Source organism: Taudactylus pleione, unplaced genomic scaffold (assembly GCF_031769625.1).
Source record: "Taudactylus pleione unplaced genomic scaffold, aTauple2 ptg000190l, whole genome shotgun sequence".
NCBI lineage: Eukaryota > Metazoa > Chordata > Amphibia > Anura > Myobatrachidae > Taudactylus > Taudactylus pleione.
In genome coordinates this window covers 8,525,032-8,547,985 of record NW_028284592.1, presented here as the reverse complement: position 1 = coordinate 8,547,985, position 22,954 = coordinate 8,525,032, and the positions used below count along the sequence as shown (strand labels likewise).

Here is a 22,954-nt window from a genome sequence, read left to right as displayed (position 1 = left end):
TGACAGTGTTCTTCTTTGTTCTACAATGTCTCTTCCTTGTTGCTTGTGAAGAGAAATACTTAAGATATTCACTGCAAATCTGTTTCACAAAAAACTTTGAAGAATAATCAACCTTCCATTATTTCTGCTTTATACCAATCAAAGAAAATGTTGCATTCTTCCCTAAAAATATGGACTTAAATACTACTTCAGACATCAATATTATATGTATTTTTTTCTTCGGTCAACATTTTTTCATATACTGAGTTTGCAAAATAAAATATCCCCCAACTTCTGAATCAGGGCTCCATATCTCAGGAGTAAGAACACTGCTCTTTTAAGCCAGTGGTCATGAACACAAACCCTACTTGTACACTCCTTCATAGCATCCAGTCAAGCCCATAAGCCAAAATCATTAGCCAGTTCTTGGAAAGTTCATAAATGTCTTTTCTATGGTGAGTGAAAATCCACAAGACAACAAATTCTAGACACTTGGAATCCAATCCTGAATAAAGCAAAAAAATAATTACCGCATTTTTCCTTGGCATTCTATGAATTAGTAAAATAGATACTGCACTTCCCCTTTTCAATGTATTTTGGAAACTGCCACATTTGGAGTAATGATTTTCTTTCAATGCAGCTCTCAATCAATCAATACAAAATTCAGGCATTAATTGTAGAGCATGTGAAGATGTTATTTGTGTCAAGCATTTTCTCAAATATTTGGAAAATCCTAAACTATAGGTAATTCCGTGTTAATGTTATTTTTACACTATCTTTTTGATTTATCCAACTTTAAGCATCTTTGAAAAATAATTGAAAAAGCAATTTATTACTAATATTTGAATCAATAGTTTCAACAGCAGCATGGACATTGCTCCTTTGAAAAAGTAATTTTGGTTAATTAGTTTTATCCAATTTTTAAGAAACTCAGTTTTTTATGTGTCAGAATGGCCGAGCGGTCTAAGGTGCTGCGTTCAGGTCGCAGTCTCCTCTGGAGGCGAGGATTCAAATCCCACTTCTGACAGTGTTCTTCCTTTTCTTCTTTGTTCTACAATGTCTCTTCCTTGTTGCTTGTGAAGAGAAATACTTAAGATATTCACTGCAAATCTGTTTCACAAAAAACTTTGAAGAATAATCAACCTTCCATTATTTCTGCTTTATACCAATCAAAGAAAATGTTGCATTCTTCACTAAAAATATGGACTTAAATACTACTTCAGACATCAATATTATATGAATTTTTTTCTTTGGTCAACATTTTTTCATATACTGAGTTTGCAAAATAAAATATCCCCCAACTTCTGAATCAGGGCTCCATATCTCAGGAGTAAGAACACTGCTCTTTTAAGCCAGTGGTCATGAACACAAACCCTACTTGTACACTCCTTCATAGCATCCAGTCAAGCCCATAAGCCAAAATCATTAGCCAGTTCTTGGAAAGTTCATAAATGTCTTTTCTATGGTGAGTGAAAATCCACAAGACAACAAATTCTAGACACTTGGATTCCAATCCTGAATAGAGCAAAAAAAAATAATCACCGCATTTTTCCTTGGCATTCTATGAATTAGAAAAATAGATACTGCACTTCCCCTTTTCAATGTTTTTTGGAAACTGCCACATTTGGAGTAATGATTTTCTTTCAATGCAGCTCTCAATCAATCAATACAAAATTCAGGCATTAATTGTAGATCATGTGAAGATGTTATTTGTGTCAAGCATTTTCTCAAATATTTGGAAAATCCTAAACTATAGGTAATTCCGTGTTAATGTTATTTTTACAATATCTTTTTGATTTATCCAACTTTAAGCATCTTTGAAAACTAATTGAAAAAGCAATTTACTACTAATATTTGAATCAATAGTTTCAACAGCAGCATGGACAATTCACCTTTGAAAAAGTAATTTTGGTTAATTAGTTTTATCCAATTTTTATGAAACCCAGTTTTTTATGTGTAAAGATGGCTGAGCGGTCTAAGGCACTGCGTTCAGGTCGCAGTCTCCTCTGGAGGCGTGGGTTCAAATCCCACTTCTGACAGTGTTCTTGATTTTCTTCTTTGTTCTACAATGTCTCTTCCTTGTTGCTTGTGAAGAGAAATACTTAAGATATTCACTGCAAATCTGTTTCACAAACCACTTTGAAGAATAATCAACCTTCCATTATTTCTGCTTTATACCAATCAAAGAAAATGTTGCATTCTTCCCTAAAAATATGGACTTAAATACTACTTCAGACATCAATATTATATGTATTTTTTTCTTTGGTCAACATTTTTCATATACTGAGTTTGCAAAATAAAATATCCCCCAACGTCTGAATCAGGGCTCCATATCTCAGGAGTAAGAACACTGCTCTTTTAAGCCAGTGGTCATGAACACAAACCCTACTTGTACACTCCTTCATAGCATCCATTCAAGCCCATAAGCCAAAATCATTAGCCAGTTCTTGGAAAGTTCATAAATGTCTTTTCTATGGTGAGTGAAAATCCACAAGACAACAAATTCTAGACACTTGGAATCCAATCCTGAATAGAGCAAAAAAAATAATTACCGCATTTTTCCTTGGCATTCTATGAATTAGAAAAATAGATACTGCACATCCCCATTTCAATGTATTTTGGAAACTGCCAGATTTGGAGTAATGATTTACTTTCAATGCAGCTCTCAATCAATCAATCAATACAAAATTCAGGCATTAATTGTAGATCATGTGAAGATGTTATTTGTGTCAAGCATTTTCTCAAATATTTCGAAAATCCTAAACTATAGGTAAATTCCGTGTTAATGTTATTTTTACAATATCTTTTTGATTTATCCAACTTTAAGCATCTTTGAAAAATAATTTAAAAAGTAATTTATTACTAATCGGGGTGGCCGAGCGGTCTAAGGTGCTGCGTTCAGGTCGCAGTCTCCTCTGGAGGCATGGGTTCAAATCCCTCTTCTGACAGTGTTCTTCTTTGTTCTACAATGTCTCTTCCTTGTTGCTTGTGAAGAGAAATACTTAAGATATTCACTGCAAATCTGTTTCACAAAAAACTTTGAAGAATAATCAACCTTCCATTATTTCTGCTTTATACCAATCAAAGAAAATGTTGCATTCGTCCCTAAAAATATGGACTTAAATACTGCTTCAGACATCAATATTATATGTATTTTTTTCTTTGGTCAACATTTTTTCATATACTGAGTTTGCAAAATAAAATATCCCCCAACTTCTGAATCAGGGCTCCATATCTCAGGAGTAAGAACACTGCTCTTTTAAGCCAGTGGTCATGAACACAAACCCTACTTGTACACTCCTTCATAGCATCCAGTCAAGCCCATAAGCCCAAATCATTAGCCAGTTCTTGGAAAGTTCATAAATGTCTTTTCTATGGTGAGTGACAATCCACAAGACAACAAATTCTAGACACTTGGAATCCAATCCTGAATAGAGCAAAAAATAATAATTACCGCATTTTTCCTTGGCATTCTATGAATTAGAAAAATAGATACTGCACATCCCCTTTTCAATGTATTTTGGAAACTGCCACATTTGGAGTAATGATTTTCTTTCAATGCAGCTCTCAATCAATCAATACAAAATTCAGGCATTAATTGTAGATCATGTGAAGATGTTATTTGTGTCAAGCATTTTCTCAAATATTTGGAAAATCCTAAACTATAGGTAATTCCGTGTTAATGTTATTTTTACAATATCTTTTTGATTTATCCAACTTTAAGCATCTTTGAAAAATAATTGAAAAAGCAATTTATTACTAATATTTGAATCAATAGTTTCAACAGCAGCATGGACATTACTCCTTTGAAAAAGTAATTTTGGTTAATTAGTTTTATCCAATTTTTAAGAAACTCAGTTTTTTTATTTGTCAGAATGGCCGAGCGGTCTAAGGTGCTGCGTTCAGGTCGCAGTCTCCTCTGGAGGCGAGGGTTCAAATCCCACTTCTGATAGTGTTCTTCCTTTTCTTCTTTGTTCTACAATGTCTCTTCCTTGTTGCTTGTGAAGAGAAATACTTAAGATATTCACTGCAAATCTGTTTCACAAAAAACTTTGAAGAATAATCAACCTTCCATTATTTCTGCTTTATACCAATCAAAGAAAATGTTGCATTCTTCCCTAAAAATATGGACTTAAATACTACTTCAGACATCAATATTATATGAATTTTTTTCTTTGGTCAACATTTTTTCATATACTGAGTTTGCAAAATAAAATATCCCCCAACTTCTGAATCAGGGCTCCATATCTCAGGAGTAAGAACACTGCTCTTTTAAGCCAGTGGTCATGAACACAAACCCTACTTGTACACTCCTTCATAGCATCCAGTCAAGCCCATAAGCCAAAATCATTAGCCAGTTCTTGGAAAGTTCATAAATGTCTTTTCTATGGTGAGTGAAAATCCACAAGATAACAAATTCTAGACACTTGGAATCCAATCCTGAATAAAGCGAAAAAAAATAATTACCGCATTTTTCCTTGGCATTCTATGAATTAGAAAAATAGATACTGCACATCCCCTTTTCAATGTATTTTGGAAACTGCCACATTTGGAGTAATGATTTTCTTTCAATGCAGCTCTCAATCAATCAATACAAAATTCAGGCATTAATTGTAGAGCATGTGAAGATGTTATTTGTGTCAAGCATTTTCTCAAATATTTGGAAAATCCTAAACTATAGGTAATTCCGTGTTAATGTTATTTTTACAATATCTTTTTGATTTATCCAACTTTAAGCATCTTTGAAAACTAATTGAAAAAGCAATTTACTACTAATATTTGAATCAATAGTTTCAACAGCAGCATGGACATTGCACCTTTGAAAAAGTAATTTTGGTTAATTAGTTTTATCCAATTTTTATGAAACTCAATTTTTTATGTGTCAGGATGGCTGAGCGGTCCAAGGCACTGCGTTCAGGTCGCAGTCTCCTCTGGAGGCATGGGTTCAAATCCAACTTCTGACAGTGTTCTTCCTTTTCTTCTTTGTTCTACAATGTCTCTTCCTTGTTGCTTGTGAAGAGAAATACTTAAGATATTCACTGCAAATCTGTTTCACAAACCACTTTGAAGAATAATCAACCTTCCATTATTTCTGCTTTATACCAATCAAAGAAAATGTTGCATTCTTCCCTAAAAATATGGACTTAAATACTACTTCAGACATCAATATTATATGTATTTTTTTCTTTGGTCAACATTTTTTCATATACTGAGTTTGCAAAATAAAATATCCCCCAACGTCTGAATCAGGGCTCCATATCTCAGGAGTAAGAACACTGCTCTTTTAAGCCAGTGGTCATGAACACAAACCCTACTTGTACACTCCTTCATAGCATCCAGTCAAGCCCATAAGCCAAAATCATTAGCCAGTTCTTGGAAAGTTCATAAATGTCTTTTCTATGGTGAGTGAAAATCCACAAGACAACAAATTCTAGACACTTGGAATCCAATCCTGAATAGAGCAAAAAAAATAATTACCGCATTTTTCCTTGGCATTCTATGAATTAGAAAAATAGATACTGCACATCCCCATTTCAATGTATTTTGGAAACTGCCACATTTGGAGTAATGATTTTCTTTCAATGCAGCTCTCAATCAATCAATACAAAATTCAGGCATTAATTGTAGATCATGTGAAGATGTTATTTTTGTCAAGCATTTTCTCAAATATTTGGAAAATCCTAAACTATAGGTAAATTCCGTGTTAATGTTATTTTTACAATATCTTTTTGATTTATCCAACTTTAAGCATCTTTGAAAAATAATTGAAAAAGTAATTTATTACTAATCGGGGTGGCCGAGCGGTCTAAGGTGCTGCGTTCAAGTCGCAGTCTCCTCTGGAGGCGTGGGTTCAAATCCCTCTTCTGACAGTGTTCTTCTTTGTTCTACAATGTCTCTTCCTTGTTGCTTGTGAAGAGAAATACTTAAGATATTCACTGCAAATCTGTTTCACAAAAAACTTTGAAGAATAATCAACCTTCCATTATTTCTGCTTTATACCAATCAAAGAAAATGTTGCATTCTTCCCTAAAAATATGGACTTAAATACTACTTCAGACATCAATATTATATGTATTTTTTTCTTCGGTCAACATTTTTTCATATACTGAGTTTGCAAAATAAAATATCCCCCAACTTCTGAATCAGGGCTCCATATCTCAGGAGTAAGAACACTGCTCTTTTAAGCCAGTGGTCATGAACACAAACCCTACTTGTACACTCCTTCATAGCATCCAGTCAAGCCCATAAGCCAAAATCATTAGCCAGTTCTTGGAAAGTTCATAAATGTCTTTTCTATGGTGAGTGAAAATCCACAAGACAACAAATTCTAGACACTTGGAATCCAATCCTGAATAAAGCAAAAAAATAATTACCGCATTTTTCCTTGGCATTCTATGAATTAGTAAAATAGATACTGCACTTCCCCTTTTCAATGTATTTTGGAAACTGCCACATTTGGAGTAATGATTTTCTTTCAATGCAGCTCTCAATCAATCAATACAAAATTCAGGCATTAATTGTAGAGCATGTGAAGATGTTATTTGTGTCAAGCATTTTCTCAAATATTTGGAAAATCCTAAACTATAGGTAATTCCGTGTTAATGTTATTTTTACAATATCTTTTTGATTTATCCAACTTTAAGCATCTTTGAAAAATAATTGAAAAAGCAATTTATTACTAATATTTGAATCAATAGTTTCAACAGCAGCATGGACATTGCTCCTTTGAAAAAGTAATTTTGGTTAATTAGTTTTATCCAATTTTTAAGAAACTCAGTTTTTTATGTGTCAGAATGGCCGAGCGGTCTAAGGTGCTGCGTTCAGGTCGCAGTCTCCTCTGGAGGCGAGGATTCAAATCCCACTTCTGACAGTGTTCTTCCTTTTCTTCTTTGTTCTACAATGTCTCTTCCTTGTTGCTTGTGAAGAGAAATACTTAAGATATTCACTGCAAATCTGTTTCACAAAAAACTTTGAAGAATAATCAACCTTCCATTATTTCTGCTTTATACCAATCAAAGAAAATGTTGCATTCTTCACTAAAAATATGGACTTAAATACTACTTCAGACATCAATATTATATGAATTTTTTTCTTTGGTCAACATTTTTTCATATACTGAGTTTGCAAAATAAAATATCCCCCAACTTCTGAATCAGGGCTCCATATCTCAGGAGTAAGAACACTGCTCTTTTAAGCCAGTGGTCATGAACACAAACCCTACTTGTACACTCCTTCATAGCATCCAGTCAAGCCCATAAGCCAAAATCATTAGCCAGTTCTTGGAAAGTTCATAAATGTCTTTTCTATGGTGAGTGAAAATCCACAAGACAACAAATTCTAGACACTTGGATTCCAATCCTGAATAGAGCAAAAAAAAATAATCACCGCATTTTTCCTTGGCATTCTATGAATTAGAAAAATAGATACTGCACTTCCCCTTTTCAATGTTTTTTGGAAACTGCCACATTTGGAGTAATGATTTTCTTTCAATGCAGCTCTCAATCAATCAATACAAAATTCAGGCATTAATTGTAGATCATGTGAAGATGTTATTTGTGTCAAGCATTTTCTCAAATATTTGGAAAATCCTAAACTATAGGTAATTCCGTGTTAATGTTATTTTTACAATATCTTTTTGATTTATCCAACTTTAAGCATCTTTGAAAACTAATTGAAAAAGCAATTTACTACTAATATTTGAATCAATAGTTTCAACAGCAGCATGGACAATTCACCTTTGAAAAAGTAATTTTGGTTAATTAGTTTTATCCAATTTTTATGAAACTCAGTTTTTTATGTGTAAAGATGGCTGAGCGGTCTAAGGCACTGCGTTCAGGTCGCAGTCTCCTCTGGAGGCGTGGGTTCAAATCCCACTTCTGACAGTGTTCTTGATTTTCTTCTTTGTTCTACAATGTCTCTTCCTTGTTGCTTGTGAAGAGAAATACTTAAGATATTCACTGCAAATCTGTTTCACAAACCACTTTGAAGAATAATCAACCTTCCATTATTTCTGCTTTATACCAATCAAAGAAAATGTTGCATTCTTCCCTAAAAATATGGACTTAAATACTACTTCAGACATCAATATTATATGTATTTTTTTCTTTGGTCAACATTTTTCATATACTGAGTTTGCAAAATAAAATATCCCCCAACGTCTGAATCAGGGCTCCATATCTCAGGAGTAAGAACACTGCTCTTTTAAGCCAGTGGTCATGAACACAAACCCTACTTGTACACTCCTTCATAGCATCCATTCAAGCCCATAAGCCAAAATCATTAGCCAGTTCTTGGAAAGTTCATAAATGTCTTTTCTATGGTGAGTGAAAATCCACAAGACAACAAATTCTAGACACTTGGAATCCAATCCTGAATAGAGCAAAAAAAATAATTACCGCATTTTTCCTTGGCATTCTATGAATTAGAAAAATAGATACTGCACATCCCCATTTCAATGTATTTTGGAAACTGCCAGATTTGGAGTAATGATTTACTTTCAATGCAGCTCTCAATCAATCAATCAATACAAAATTCAGGCATTAATTGTAGATCATGTGAAGATGTTATTTGTGTCAAGCATTTTCTCAAATATTTGGAAAATCCTAAACTATAGGTAAATTCCGTGTTAATGTTATTTTTACAATATCTTTTTGATTTATCCAACTTTAAGCATCTTTGAAAAATAATTGAAAAAGTAATTTATTACTAATCGGGGTGGCCGAGCGGTCTAAGGTGCTGCGTTCAGGTCGCAGTTTCCTCTGGAGGCATGGGTTCAAATCCCTCTTCTGACAGTGTTCTTCTTTGTTCTACAATGTCTCTTCCTTGTTGCTTGTGAAGAGAAATACTTAAGATATTCACTGCAAATCTGTTTCACAAAAAACTTTGAAGAATAATCAACCTTCCATTATTTCTGCTTTATACCAATCAAAGAAAATGTTGCATTCGTCCCTAAAAATATGGACTTAAATACTGCTTCAGACATCAATATTATATGTATTTTTTTCTTTGGTCAACATTTTTTCATATACTGAGTTTGCAAAATAAAATATCCCCCAACTTCTGAATCAGGGCTCCATATCTCAGGAGTAAGAACACTGCTCTTTTAAGCCAGTGGTCATGAACACAAACCCTACTTGTACACTCCTTCATAGCATCCAGTCAAGCCCATAAGCCCAAATCATTAGCCAGTTCTTGGAAAGTTCATAAATGTCTTTTCTATGGTGAGTGACAATCCACAAGACAACAAATTCTAGACACTTGGAATCCAATCCTGAATAGAGCAAAAAATAATAATTACCGCATTTTTCCTTGGCATTCTATGAATTAGAAAAATAGATACTGCACATCCCCTTTTCAATGTATTTTGGAAACTGCCACATTTGGAGTAATGATTTTCTTTCAATGCAGCTCTCAATCAATCAATACAAAATTCAGGCATTAATTGTAGATCATGTGAAGATGTTATTTGTGTCAAGCATTTTCTCAAATATTTGGAAAATCCTAAACTATAGGTAATTCCGTGTTAATGTTATTTTTACAATATCTTTTTGATTTATCCAACTTTAAGCATCTTTGAAAAATAATTGAAAAAGCAATTTATTACTAATATTTGAATCAATAGTTTCAACAGCAGCATGGACATTACTCCTTTGAAAAAGTAATTTTGGTTAATTAGTTTTATCCAATTTTTAAGAAACTCAGTTTTTTATTTGTCAGAATGGCCGAGCGGTCTAAGGTGCTGCGTTCAGGTCGCAGTCTCCTCTGGAGGCGAGGGTTCAAATCCCACTTCTGATAGTGTTCTTCCTTTTCTTCTTTGTTCTACAATGTCTCTTCCTTGTTGCTTGTGAAGAGAAATACTTAAGATATTCACTGCAAATCTGTTTCACAAAAAACTTTGAAGAATAATCAACCTTCCATTATTTCTGCTTTATACCAATCAAAGAAAATGTTGCATTCTTCCCTAAAAATATGGACTTAAATACTACTTCAGACATCAATATTATATGAATTTTTTTCTTTGGTCAACATTTTTTCATATACTGAGTTTGCAAAATAAAATATCCCCCAACTTCTGAATCAGGGCTCCATATCTCAGGAGTAAGAACACTGCTCTTTTAAGCTAGTGGTCAGGAACACAAACCCTACTTGTACACTCCTTCATAGCATCCAGTCAAGCCCATAAGCCAAAATCATTAGCCAGTTCTTGGAAAGTTCATAAATGTCTTTTCTATGGTGAGTGAAAATCCACAAGACAACAAATTCTAGACACTTGGATTCCAATCCTGAATAGAGCAAAAAAAAATAATTACCGCATTTTTCCTTGGCATTCTATGAATTAGAAAAATAGATACTGCACTTCCCCTTTTCAATGTTTTTTGGAAACTGCCACATTTGGAGTAATGATTTTCTTTCAATGCAGATCTCAATCAATCAATACAAAATTCAGGCATTAATTGTAGATCATGTGAAGATGTTATTTGTGTCAAGCATTTTCTCAAATATTTGGAAAATCCTAAACTATAGGTAATTCCGTGTTAATGTTATTTTTACAATATCTTTTTGATTTTTCCAACTTTAAGCATCTTTGAAAACTAATTGAAAAAGCAATTTACTACTAATATTTGAATCAATAGTTTCAACAGCAGCATGGACAATTCACCTTTGAAAAAGTAATTTTGGTTAATTAGTTTTATCCAATTTTTATGAAACTCAGTTTTTTATGTGTAGGGATGGCTGAGCGGTCTAAGGCACTGCGTTCAGGTCGCAGTCTCCTCTGGAGGCGTGGGTTCAAATCCCACTTCTGACAGTGTTCTTCTTTGTTCTACAATGTCTCTTCCTTGTTGCTTGTGAAGAGAAATACTTAAGATATTCACTGCAAATCTGTTTCACAAACCACTTTGAAGAATAATCAACCTTCCATTATTTCTGCTTTATACCAATCAAAGAAAATGTTGCATTCTTCCCTAAAAATATGGACTTAAATACTACTTCAGACATCAATATTATATGTATTTTTTTCTTTGGTCAACATTTTTTCATATACTGAGTTTGCAAAATAAAATATCCCCCAACTTCTGAATCAGGGCTCCATATCTCAGGAGTAAGAACACTGCTCTTTTAAGCCAGTGGTCATGAACACAAACCCTACTTGTACACTCCTTCATAGCATCCAATCAAGCCCGTAAGCCAAAATCATTAGCCAATTCTTGGAAAGTTCATAAATTTCTTTTCTATGGTGAGTGAAAATCCACAAGACAACAAATTCTAGACACTTGGAATCCAATCCTGAATAAAGCAAAAAAATAATTACCGCATTTTTCCTTGGCATTCTATGAATTAGAAAAATAGATACTGCACATCCCCTTTTCAATGTATTTTGGAAACTGCCACATTTGGAGTAATGATTTTCTTTCAATGCAGCTCTCAATCAATCAATACAAAATTCAGGCATTAATTGTAGAGCATGTGAAGATGTTATTTGTGTCAAGCATTTTCTCAAATATTTGGAAAATCCTAAACTATAGGTAATTCCGTGTTAATGTTATTTTGACAATATCTTTTTGATTTGTCCAACTTTAAGCATCTTTGAAAAATAATTGAAAAAGCAATTTATTACTAATATTTGAATCAATAGTTTCAACAGCAGCATGGATATTACACCTTTGAAAAAGTAATTTTGGTTAATTAGTTTTATCCAATTTTTAAGAAACTTATTTTTCTATGTGTCAGGATGGCCGAGCGGTCTAAGGTGCTGCGTTCAGGTCGCAGACTCCTCTGGAGGCGAGGGTTCAAATCCCACTTCTGACAGTGTTCTTCCTTTTCTTCTTTGTTCTACAATGTCTCTTCCTTGTTGCTTGTGAAGAGAAATACTTAAGATATTCACTGCAAATCTGTTTCACAAACCACTTTGAAGAATAATCAACCTTCCATTATTTCTGCTTTATACCAATCAAAGAAAATGTTGCATTCTTCCCTAAAAATATGGACTTAAATACTACTTCAGACATCAATATTATATGTATTTTTTTCTTTGGTCAACATTTTTTCATATACTGAGTTTGCAAAATAAAATATCCCCCAACTTCTGAATCAGGGCTCCATATCTCAGGAGTAAGAACACTGCTCTTTTAAGCCAGTGGTCATGAACACAAACCCTACTTGTACACTCCTTCATAGCATCCAATCAAGCCCGTAAGCCAAAATCATTAGCCAATTCTTGGAAAGTTCATAAATGTCTTTTCTATGGTGAGTGAAAATCCACAAGACAACAAATTCTAGACACTTGGAATCCAATCCTGAATAAAGCAAAAAAATAATTACCGCATTTTTCCTTGGCATTCTATGAATTAGAAAAATAGATACTGCACATCCCCTTTTCAATGTATTTTGGAAACTGCCACATTTGGAGTAATGATTTTCTTTCAATGCAGCTCTCAATCAATCAATACAAAATTCAGGCATTAATTGTAGAGCATGTGAAGATGTTATTTGTGTCAAGCATTTTCTCAAATATTTGGAAAATCCTAAACTATAGGTAATTCCGTGTTAATGTTATTTTGACAATATCTTTTTGATTTGTCCAACTTTAAGCATCTTTGAAAAATAATTGAAAAAGCAATTAATTACTAATATTTGAATCAATAGTTTCAACAGCAGCATGGACATTACACATTTGAAAAAGTAATTTTGGTTAATTAGTTTTATCCAATTTTTAAGAAACTTATTTTTCTATGTGTCAGGATGGCCGAGCGGTCTAAGGTGCTGCATTCAGGTCGCAGACTCCTCTGGAGGCGAGGGTTCAAATCCAACTTCTGACAGTGTTCTTCCTTTTCTTCTTTGTTCTACAATGTCTCTTCCTTGTTGCTTGTGAAGAGAAATACTTAAGATATTCACTGCAAATCTGTTTCACAAAAAACTTTGAAGAATAATCAACCTTCCATTATTTCTGCTTTATACCAATCAAAGAAAATGTTGCATTCTTCCCTAAAAATATGGACTTAAATACTACTTCAAACATCAATATTATATGAATTTTTTTCTTTGGTCAACATTTTTTCATATACTGAGTTTGCAAAATAAAATATCCCCCAACTTCTGAATCAGGGCTCCATATCTCAGGAGTAAGAACACTGCTCTTTTAAGCCAGTGGTCATGAACACAAACCCTACTTGTACACTCCTTCATAGCATCCAGTCAAGCCCATAAGCCAAAATCATTAGCCAGTTCTTGGAAAGTTCATAAATGTCTTTTCTATGGTGAGTGAAAATCCACAAGACAACAAATTCTAGACACTTGGAATCCAATCCTGAATAGAGCAAAAAAAAATAATTACCGCATTTTTCCTTGGCATTCTATGAATTAGAAAAATAGATACTGCACTTCCCCTTTTCAATGTATTTTGGAAACTGCCACATTTGGAGTAATGATTTTCTTTCAATGCAGCTCTCAATCAATCAATACAAAATTCAGGCATTAATTGTAGATCATGTGAAGATGTTATTTGTGTCAAGCATTTTCTCAAATATTTGGAAAATCCTACACTATAGGTAATTCCGTGTTAATGTTATTTTTACAATATCTTTTTGATTTATCCAACTTTAAGCATCTTTGAAAACTAATTGAAAAAGCAATTTACTACTAATATTTGAATCAATAGTTTCAACAGCAGCATGGACATTGCACCTTTGAAAAAGTAATTTTGGTTAATTAGTTTTATCCAATTTTTATGAAACTCAGTTTTTTATGTGTCAGGATGGCTGAGCGGTCTAAGGCACTGCGTTCAGGTCGCAGTCTCCTCTGGAGGCGTGGGTTCAAATCCCACTTCTGACAGTGTTCTTCCTTTTCTTCTTTGTTCTACAATGTCTCTTCCTTGTTGCTTGTGAAGAGAAATACTTAAGATATTCACTGCAAATCTGTTTCACAAACCACTTTGAAGAATAATCAACCTTCCATTATTTCTGCTTTATACCAATCAAAGAAAATGTTGCATTCTTCCCTAAAAATATGGACTTAAATACTACTTCAGACATCAATATTATATGTATTTTTTTCTTTGGTCAACATTTTTCATATACTGAGTTTGCAAAATAAAATATCCCCCAACGTCTGAATCAGGGCTCCATATCTCAGGAGTAAGAACACTGCTCTTTTAAGCCAGTGGTCATGAACACAAACCCTACTTGTACACTCCTTCATAGCATCCAGTCAAGCCCATAAGCCAAAATCATTAGCCAGTTCTTGGAAAGTTCATAAATGTCTTTTCTATGGTGAGTGAAAATCCACAAGACAACAAATTCTAGACACTTGGAATCCAATCCTGAATAGAGCAAAAAAAATAATTACCGCATTTTTCCTTGGCATTCTATGAATTAGAAAAATAGATACTGCACATCCCCATTTCAATGTATTTTGGAAACTGCCAGATTTGGAGTAATGATTTTCTTTCAATGCAGCTCTCAATCAATCAATCAATACAAAATTCAGGCATTAATTGTAGATCATGTGAAGATGTTATTTGTGTCAAGCATTTTCTCAAATATTTGGAAAATCCTAAACTATAGGTAAATTCCGTGTTAATGTTATTTTTACAATATCTTTTTGATTTATCCAACTTTAAGCATCTTTGAAAAATAATTGAAAAAGTAATTTATTACTAATCGGGGTGGCCGAGCGGTCTAAGGTGCTGCGTTCAGGTCGCAGTCTCCTCTGGAGGCATGGGTTCAAATCCCTCTTCTGACAGTGTTCTTCTTTGTTCTACAATGTCTCTTCCTTGTTGCTTGTGAAGAGAAATACTTAAGATATTCACTGCAAATCTGTTTCACAAAAAACTTTGAAGAATAATCAACCTTCCATTATTTCTGCTTTATACCAATCAAAGAAAATGTTGCATTCGTCCCTAAAAATATGGACTTAAATACTGCTTCAGACATCAATATTATATGTATTTTTTTCTTTGGTCAACATTTTTTCATATACTGAGTTTGCAAAATAAAATATCCCCCAACTTCTGAATCAGGGCTCCATATCTCAGGAGTAAGAACACTGCTCTTTTAAGCCAGTGGTCATGAACACAAACCCTACTTGTACACTCCTTCATAGCATCCAGTCAAGCCCATAAGCCAAAATCATTAGCCAGTTCTTGGAAAGTTCATAAATGTCTTTTCTATGGTGAGTGACAATCCACAAGATAACAAATTCTAGACACTTGGAATCCAATCCTGAATAGAGCAAAAAATAATAATTACCGCATTTTTCCTGGGCATTCTATGAATTAGAAAAATAGATACTGCACATCCCCTTTTCAATGTATTTTGGAAACTGCCACATTTGGAGTAATGATTTTCTTTCAATGCAGCTCTCAATCAATCAATACAAAATTCAGGCATTAATTGTAGAGCATGTGAAGATGTTATTTGTGTCAAGCATTTTCTCAAATATTTGGAAAATCCTAAACTATAGGTAATTCCGTGTTAATGTTATTTTGACAATATCTTTTTGATTTGTCCAACTTTAAGCATCTTTGAAAAATAATTGAAAAAGCAATTTATTACTAATATTTGAATCAATAGTTTCAACAGCAGCATGGATATTACACCTTTGAAAAAGTAATTTTGGTTAATTAGTTTTATCCAATTTTTAAGAAACTTATTTTTCTATGTGTCAGGATGGCCGAGCGGTCTAAGGTGCTGCGTTCAGGTTGCAGACTCCTCTGGAGGCGAGGGTTCAAATCCCACTTCTGACAGTGTTCTTCCTTTTCTTCTTTGTTCTACAATGTCTCTTCCTTGTTGCTTGTGAAGAGAAATACTTAAGATATTCACTGCAAATCTGTTTCACAAACCACTTTGAAGAATAATCAACCTTCCATTATTTCTGCTTTATACCAATCAAAGAAAATGTTGCATTCTTCCCTAAAAATATGGACTTAAATACTACTTCAGACATCAATATTATATGTATTTTTTTCTTTGGTCAACATTTTTTCATATACTGAGTTTGCAAAATAAAATATCCCCCAACTTCTGAATCAGGGCTCCATATCTCAGGAGTAAGAACACTGCTCTTTTAAGCCAGTGGTCATGAACACAAACCCTACTTGTACACTCCTTCATAGCATCCAATCAAGCCCGTAAGCCAAAATCATTAGCCAATTCTTGGAAAGTTCATAAATGTCTTTTCTATGGTGAGTGAAAATCCACAAGACAACAAATTCTAGACACTTGGAATCCAATCCTGAATAAAGCAAAAAAATAATTACCGCATTTTTCCTTGGCATTCTATGAATTAGAAAAATAGATACTGCACATCCCCTTTTCAATGTATTTTGGAAACTGCCACATTTGGAGTAATGATTTTCTTTCAATGCAGCACTCAATCAATCAATACAAAATTCAGGCATTAATTGTAGAGCATGTGAAGATGTTATTTGTGTCAAGCATTTTCTCAAATATTTGGAAAATCCTAAACTATAGGTAATTCCGTGTTAATGTTATTTTGACAATATCTTTTTGATTTGTCCAACTTTAAGCATCTTTGAAAAATAATTGAAAAAGCAATTTATTACTAATATTTGAATCAATAGTTTCAACAGCAGCATGGACATTACACATTTGAAAAAGTAATTTTGGTTAATTAGTTTTATCCAATTTTTAAGAAACTTATTTTTCTATGTGTCAGGATGGCCGAGCGGTCTAAGGTGCTGCATTCAGGTCGCAGACTCCTCTGGAGGCGAGGGTTCAAATCCAACTTCTGACAGTGTTCTTCCTTTTCTTCTTTGTTCTACAATGTCTCTTCCTTGTTGCTTGTGAAGAGAAATACTTAAGATATTCACTGCAAATCTGTTTCACAAAAAACTTTGAAGAATAATCAACCTTCCATTATTTCTGCTTTATACCAATCAAAGAAAATGTTGCATTCTTCCCTAAAAATATGGACTTAAATACTACTTCAAACATCAATATTATATGAATTTTTTTCTTTGGTCAACATTTTTTCATATACTGAGTTTGCAAAATAAAATATCCCCCAACTTCTGAATCAGGGCTCCATATCTCAGGAGTAAGAACACTGCTCTTTTAAGCCAGTGGTCATGAACACAAACCCTACTTGTACACTCCTTCATAGCATCCAGTCAAGCCCATAAGCCAAAATCATTAGCCAGTTCTTGGAAAGTTCATAAATGTCTTTTCTATGGTGAGTGAAAATCCACAAGACAACAAATTCTAGACACTTGGAATCCAATCCTGAATAGAGCAAAAAAAAATAATTACCGCATTTTTCCTTGGCATTCTATGAATTAGAAAAATAGATACTGCACTTCCCCTTTTCAATGTATTTTGGAAACTGCCACATTTGGAGTAATGATTTTCTTTCAATGCAGCTCTCAATCAATCAATACAAAATTCAGGCATTAATTGTAGATCATGTGAAGATGTTATTTGTGTCAAGCATTTTCTCAAATATTTGGAAAATCCTACACTATAGGTAATTCCGTGTTAATGTTATTTTTACAATATCTTTTTGATTTATCCAACTTTAAGCATCTTTGAAAACTAATTGAAAAAGCAATTTACTACTAATATTTGAATCAATAGTTTCAACAGCAGCATGGACATTGCAGCTTTGAAAAAGTAATTTTGGTTAATTAGTTTTATCCAATTTTTATGAAACTCAGTTTTTTATGTGTCAGGATGGCTGAGCGGTCTAAGGCACTGCGTTCAGGTCGCAGTCTCCTCTGGAGGCGTGGGTTCAAATCCCACTTCTGACAGTGTTCTTCCTTTTCTTCTTTGTTCTACAATGTCTCTTCCTTGTTGCTTGTGAAGAGAAATACTTAAGATATTCACTGCAAATCTGTTTCACAAACCACTTTGAAGAATAATCAACCTTCCATTATTTCTGCTTTATACCAATCAAAGAAAATGTTGCATTCTTCCCTAAAAATATGGACTTAAATACTACTTCAGACATCAATATTATATGTATTTTTTTCTTTGGTCAACATTTTTCATATACTGAGTTTGCAAAATAAAATATCCCCCAACGTCTGAATCAGGGCTCCATATCTCAGGAGTAAGAACACTGCTCTTTTAAGCCAGTGGTCATGAACACAAACCCTACTTGTACACTCCTTCATAGCATCCAGTCAAGCCCATAAGCCAAAATCATTAGCCAGTTCTTGGAAAGTTCATAAATGTCTTTTCTATGGTGAGTGAAAATCCACAAGACAACAAATTCTAGACACTTGGAATCCAATCCTGAATAGAGCAAAAAAAATAATTACCGCATTTTTCCTTGGCATTCTATGAATTAGAAAAATAGATACTGCACATCCCCATTTCAATGTATTTTGGAAACTGCCAGATTTGGAGTAATGATTTTCTTTCAATGCAGCTCTCAATCAATCAATCAATACAAAATTCAGGCATTAATTGTAGATCATGTGAAGATGTTATTTGTGTCAAGCATTTTCTCAAATATTTGGAAAATCCTAAACTATAGGTAAATTCCGTGTTAATGTTATTTTTACAATATCTTTTTGATTTATCCAACTTTAAGCATCTTTGAAAAATAATTGAAAAAGTAATTTATTACTAATCGGGGTGGCCGAGCGGTCTAAGGTGCTGCGTTCAGGTCGCAGTCTCCTCTGGAGGCATGGGTTCAAATCCCTCTTCTGACAGTGTTCTTCTTTGTTCTACAATGTCTCTTCCTTGTTGCTTGTGAAGAGAAATACTTAAGATATTCACTGCAAATCTGTTTCACAAAAAACTTTGAAGAATAATCAACCTTCCATTATTTCTGCTTTATACCAATCAAAGAAAATGTTGCATTCGTCCCTAAAAATATGGACTTAAATACTGCTTCAGACATCAATATTATATGTATTTTTTTCTTTGGTCAACATTTTTTCATATACTGAGTTTGCAAAATAAAATATCCCCCAACTTCTGAATCAGGGCTCCATATCTCAGGAGTAAGAACACTGCTCTTTTAAGCCAGTGGTCATGAACACAAACCCTACTTGTACACTCCTTCATAGCATCCAGTCAAGCCCATAAGCCAAAATCATTAGCCAGTTCTTGGAAAGTTCATAAATGTCTTTTCTATGGTGAGTGACAATCCACAAGATAACAAATTCTAGACACTTGGAATCCAATCCTGAATAGAGCAAAAAATAATAATTACCGCATTTTTCCTGGGCATTCTATGAATTAGAAAAATAGATACTGCACATCCCCTTTTCAATGTATTTTGGAAACTGCCACATTTGGAGTAATGATTTTCTTTCAATGCAGCTCTCAATCAATCACTACAAAATTCAGGCATTAATTGTAGATCATGTGAAGATGTTATTTGTGTCAAGCATTTTCTCAAATATTTGGAAAATCCTAAACTATAGGTAATTCCGTGTTAATGTTATTTTTACAATATCTTTTTGATTTATCCAACTTTAAGCATCTTTGAAAACTAATTGAAAAAGCAATTTACTACTAATATTTGAATCAATAGTTTCAACAGCAGCATGGACATTGCACCTTTGAAAAAGTAATTTTGGTTAATTAGTTTTATCCAATTTTTTTGAAACTCAGTTTTTTCATGTGTCAGGATGGCTGAGCGGTCCAAGGCACTGCGTTCAGGTCGCAGTCTCCTCTGGAGGCGTGGGTTCAAATCCCACTTCTGACAGTGTTCTTCCTTTTCTTCTTTGTTCTACAATGTCTCTTCCTTGTTGCTTGTGAAGAGAAATACTTAAGATATTCACTGCAAATCTGTTTCACAAACCACTTTGAAGAATAATCAACCTTCCATTATTTCTGCTTTATACCAATCAAAGAAAATGTTGCATTCTTCCCTAAAAATATGGACTTAAATACTACTTCAGACATCAATATTATATGTATTTTTATCTTTGGTCAACATTTTTTCATATACTGAGTTTGCAAAATAAAAAATCCCCCAACTTCTGAATCAGGGCTCCATATCTCAGGAGTAAGAACACTGCTCTTTTAAGCCAGTGGTCATGAACACAAACCCTACGTGTACACTCCTTCATAGCATCCAATCAAGCCCGTAAGCCAAAATCATTAGCCAGTTCTTGGAAAGTTCATAAATGTCTTTTCTATGGTGAGTGAAAATCCACAAGATAACAAATTCTAGACACTTGGAATCCAATCCTGAATAAAGCGAAAAAAAATAATTACCGCATTTTTCCTTGGCATTCTATGAATTAGAAAAATAGATACTGCACATCCCCTTTTCAATGTATTTTGGAAACTGCCACATTTGGAGTAATGATTTTCTTTCAATGCAGCTCTCAATCAATCAATACAAAATTCAGGCATTAATTGTAGAGCATGTGAAGATGTTATTTGTGTCAAGCATTTTCTCAAATATTTGGAAAATCCTAAACTATAGGTAATTCCGTGTTAATGTTATTTTTACAATATCTTTTTGATTTATCCAACTTTAAGCATCTTTGAAAACTAATTGAAAAAGCAATTTACTACTAATATTTGAATCAATAGTTTCAACAGCAGCATGGACATTGCACCTTTGAAAAAGTAATTTTGGTTAATTAGTTTTATCCAATTTTTATGAAACTCAATTTTTTATGTGTCAGGATGGCTGAGCGGTCCAAGGCACTGCGTTCAGGTCGCAGTCTCCTCTGGAGGCATGGGTTCAAATCCAACTTCTGACAGTGTTCTTCCTTTTCTTCTTTGTTCTACAATGTCTCTTCCTTGTTGCTTGTGAAGAGAAATACTTAAGATATTCACTGCAAATCTGTTTCACAAACCACTTTGAAGAATAATCAACCTTCCATTATTTCTGCTTTATACCAATCAAAGAAAATGTTGCATTCTTCCCTAAAAATATGGACTTAAATACTACTTCAGACATCAATATTATATGTATTTTTTTCTTTGGTCAACATTTTTTCATATACTGAGTTTGCAAAATAAAATATCCCCCAACGTCTGAATCAGGGCTCCATATCTCAGGAGTAAGAACACTGCTCTTTTAAGCCAGTGGTCATGAACACAAACCCTACTTGTACACTCCTTCATAGCATCCAGTCAAGCCCATAAGCCAAAATCATTAGCCAGTTCTTGGAAAGTTCATAAATGTCTTTTCTATGGTGAGTGAAAATCCACAAGACAACAAATTCTAGACACTTGGAATCCAATCCTGAATAGAGCAAAAAAAATAATTACCGCATTTTTCCTTGGCATTCTATGAATTAGAAAAATAGATACTGCACATCCCCATTTCAATGTATTTTGGAAACTGCCACATTTGGAGTAATGATTTTCTTTCAATGCAGCTCTCAATCAATCAATACAAAATTCAGGCATTAATTGTAGATCATGTGAAGATGTTATTTTTGTCAAGCATTTTCTCAAATATTTGGAAAATCCTAAACTATAGGTAAATTCCGTGTTAATGTTATTTTTACAATATCTTTTTGATTTATCCAACTTTAAGCATCTTTGAAAAATAATTGAAAAAGTAATTTATTACTAATCGGGGTGGCCGAGCGGTCTAAGGTGCTGCGTTCAAGTCGCAGTCTCCTCTGGAGGCGTGGGTTCAAATCCCTCTTCTGACAGTGTTCTTCTTTGTTCTACAATGTCTCTTCCTTGTTGCTTGTGAAGAGAAATACTTAAGATATTCACTGCAAATCTGTTTCACAAAAAACTTTGAAGAATAATCAACCTTCCATTATTTCTGCTTTATACCAATCAAAGAAAATGTTGCATTCTTCCCTAAAAATATGGACTTAAATACTACTTCAGACATCAATATTATATGTATTTTTTTCTTCGGTCAACATTTTTTCATATACTGAGTTTGCAAAATAAAATATCCCCCAACTTCTGAATCAGGGCTCCATATCTCAGGAGTAAGAACACTGCTCTTTTAAGCCAGTGGTCATGAACACAAACCCTACTTGTACACTCCTTCATAGCATCCAGTCAAGCCCATAAGCCAAAATCATTAGCCAGTTCTTGGAAAGTTCATAAATGTCTTTTCTATGGTGAGTGAAAATCCACAAGACAACAAATTCTAGACACTTGGAATCCAATCCTGAATAGAGCAAAAAAAAATAATTACCGCATTTTTCCTTGGCATTCTATGAATTAGAAAAATAGATACTGCACATCCCCTTTTCAATGTATTTTGGAAACTGCCACATTTGGAGTAATGATTTTCTTTCAATGCAGCTCTCAATCAATCAATACAAAATTCAGGCATTAATTGTAGATCATGTGAAGATGTTATTTGTGTCAAGCATTTTCTCAAATATTTGGAAAATCCTAAACTATAGGTAATTCCATGTTAATGTTATTTTTACAATATCTTTTTGATTTATCCAACTTTAAGCATCTTTGAAAACTAATTGAAAAAGCAATTTACTACTAATATTTGAATCAATAGTTTCAACAGCAGCATGGACATTGCACCTTTGAAAAAGTAATTTTGGTTAATTAGTTTTATCCAATTTTTCTGAAACTCAAATTTTTATGTGTCAGGATGGCTGAGCGGTCCAAGGCACTGCGTTCAGGTCGCAGTCTCCTCTGGAGGTGTGGGTTCAAATCCCACTTCTGACAGTGTTCTTCTTTGTTCTACAATGTCTTTTGCTTGTGAGGAGAAATACTTAAGATATTCACTGCAAATCTGTTTCACAAACCACTTTGAAGAATAATCAACCTTCCATTATTTCTGCTTTATACCAATCAAAGAAAATGTTGCATTCTTCCCTAAAAATATGGACTTAAATACTACTTCAGACATCAATATTATATGTATTTTTTTCTTTGGTCAACATTTTTTCATATACTGAGTTTGCAAAATAAAATATCCCCCAACTTCTGAATCAGGGCTCCATATCTCAGGAGTAAGAACACTGCTCTTTTAAGCCAGTGGTCATGAACACAAACCCTACGTGTACACTCCTTCATAGCATCCAATCAAGCCCGTAAGCCAA

General features: G+C 33.7%; 4 non-coding genes across 4 annotated transcripts; all 4 read left to right on the top strand.

The window, feature by feature from the left end:
* The first annotated feature begins 13,726 nt into the window (after positions 1-13,726).
* Positions 13,727-13,809, top strand: TRNAL-CAG (transfer RNA leucine (anticodon CAG)). The gene has a single exon. It is a non-coding gene; the product is annotated as a tRNA-Leu (tRNA).
* Positions 13,810-17,660: 3,851 nt separating this feature from the next.
* Positions 17,661-17,743, top strand: TRNAL-CAG (transfer RNA leucine (anticodon CAG)). The gene has a single exon. It is a non-coding gene; the product is annotated as a tRNA-Leu (tRNA).
* A 1,830-nt stretch (positions 17,744-19,573) lies between these two features.
* On the top strand, positions 19,574-19,656 carry TRNAL-CAG (transfer RNA leucine (anticodon CAG)). The gene has a single exon. It is a non-coding gene; the product is annotated as a tRNA-Leu (tRNA).
* Positions 19,657-22,494: 2,838 nt separating this feature from the next.
* TRNAL-CAG (transfer RNA leucine (anticodon CAG)) lies at positions 22,495-22,577 on the top strand. Its single transcript has one exon. It is a non-coding gene; the product is annotated as a tRNA-Leu (tRNA).
* Positions 22,578-22,954: the final 377 nt, after the last annotated feature.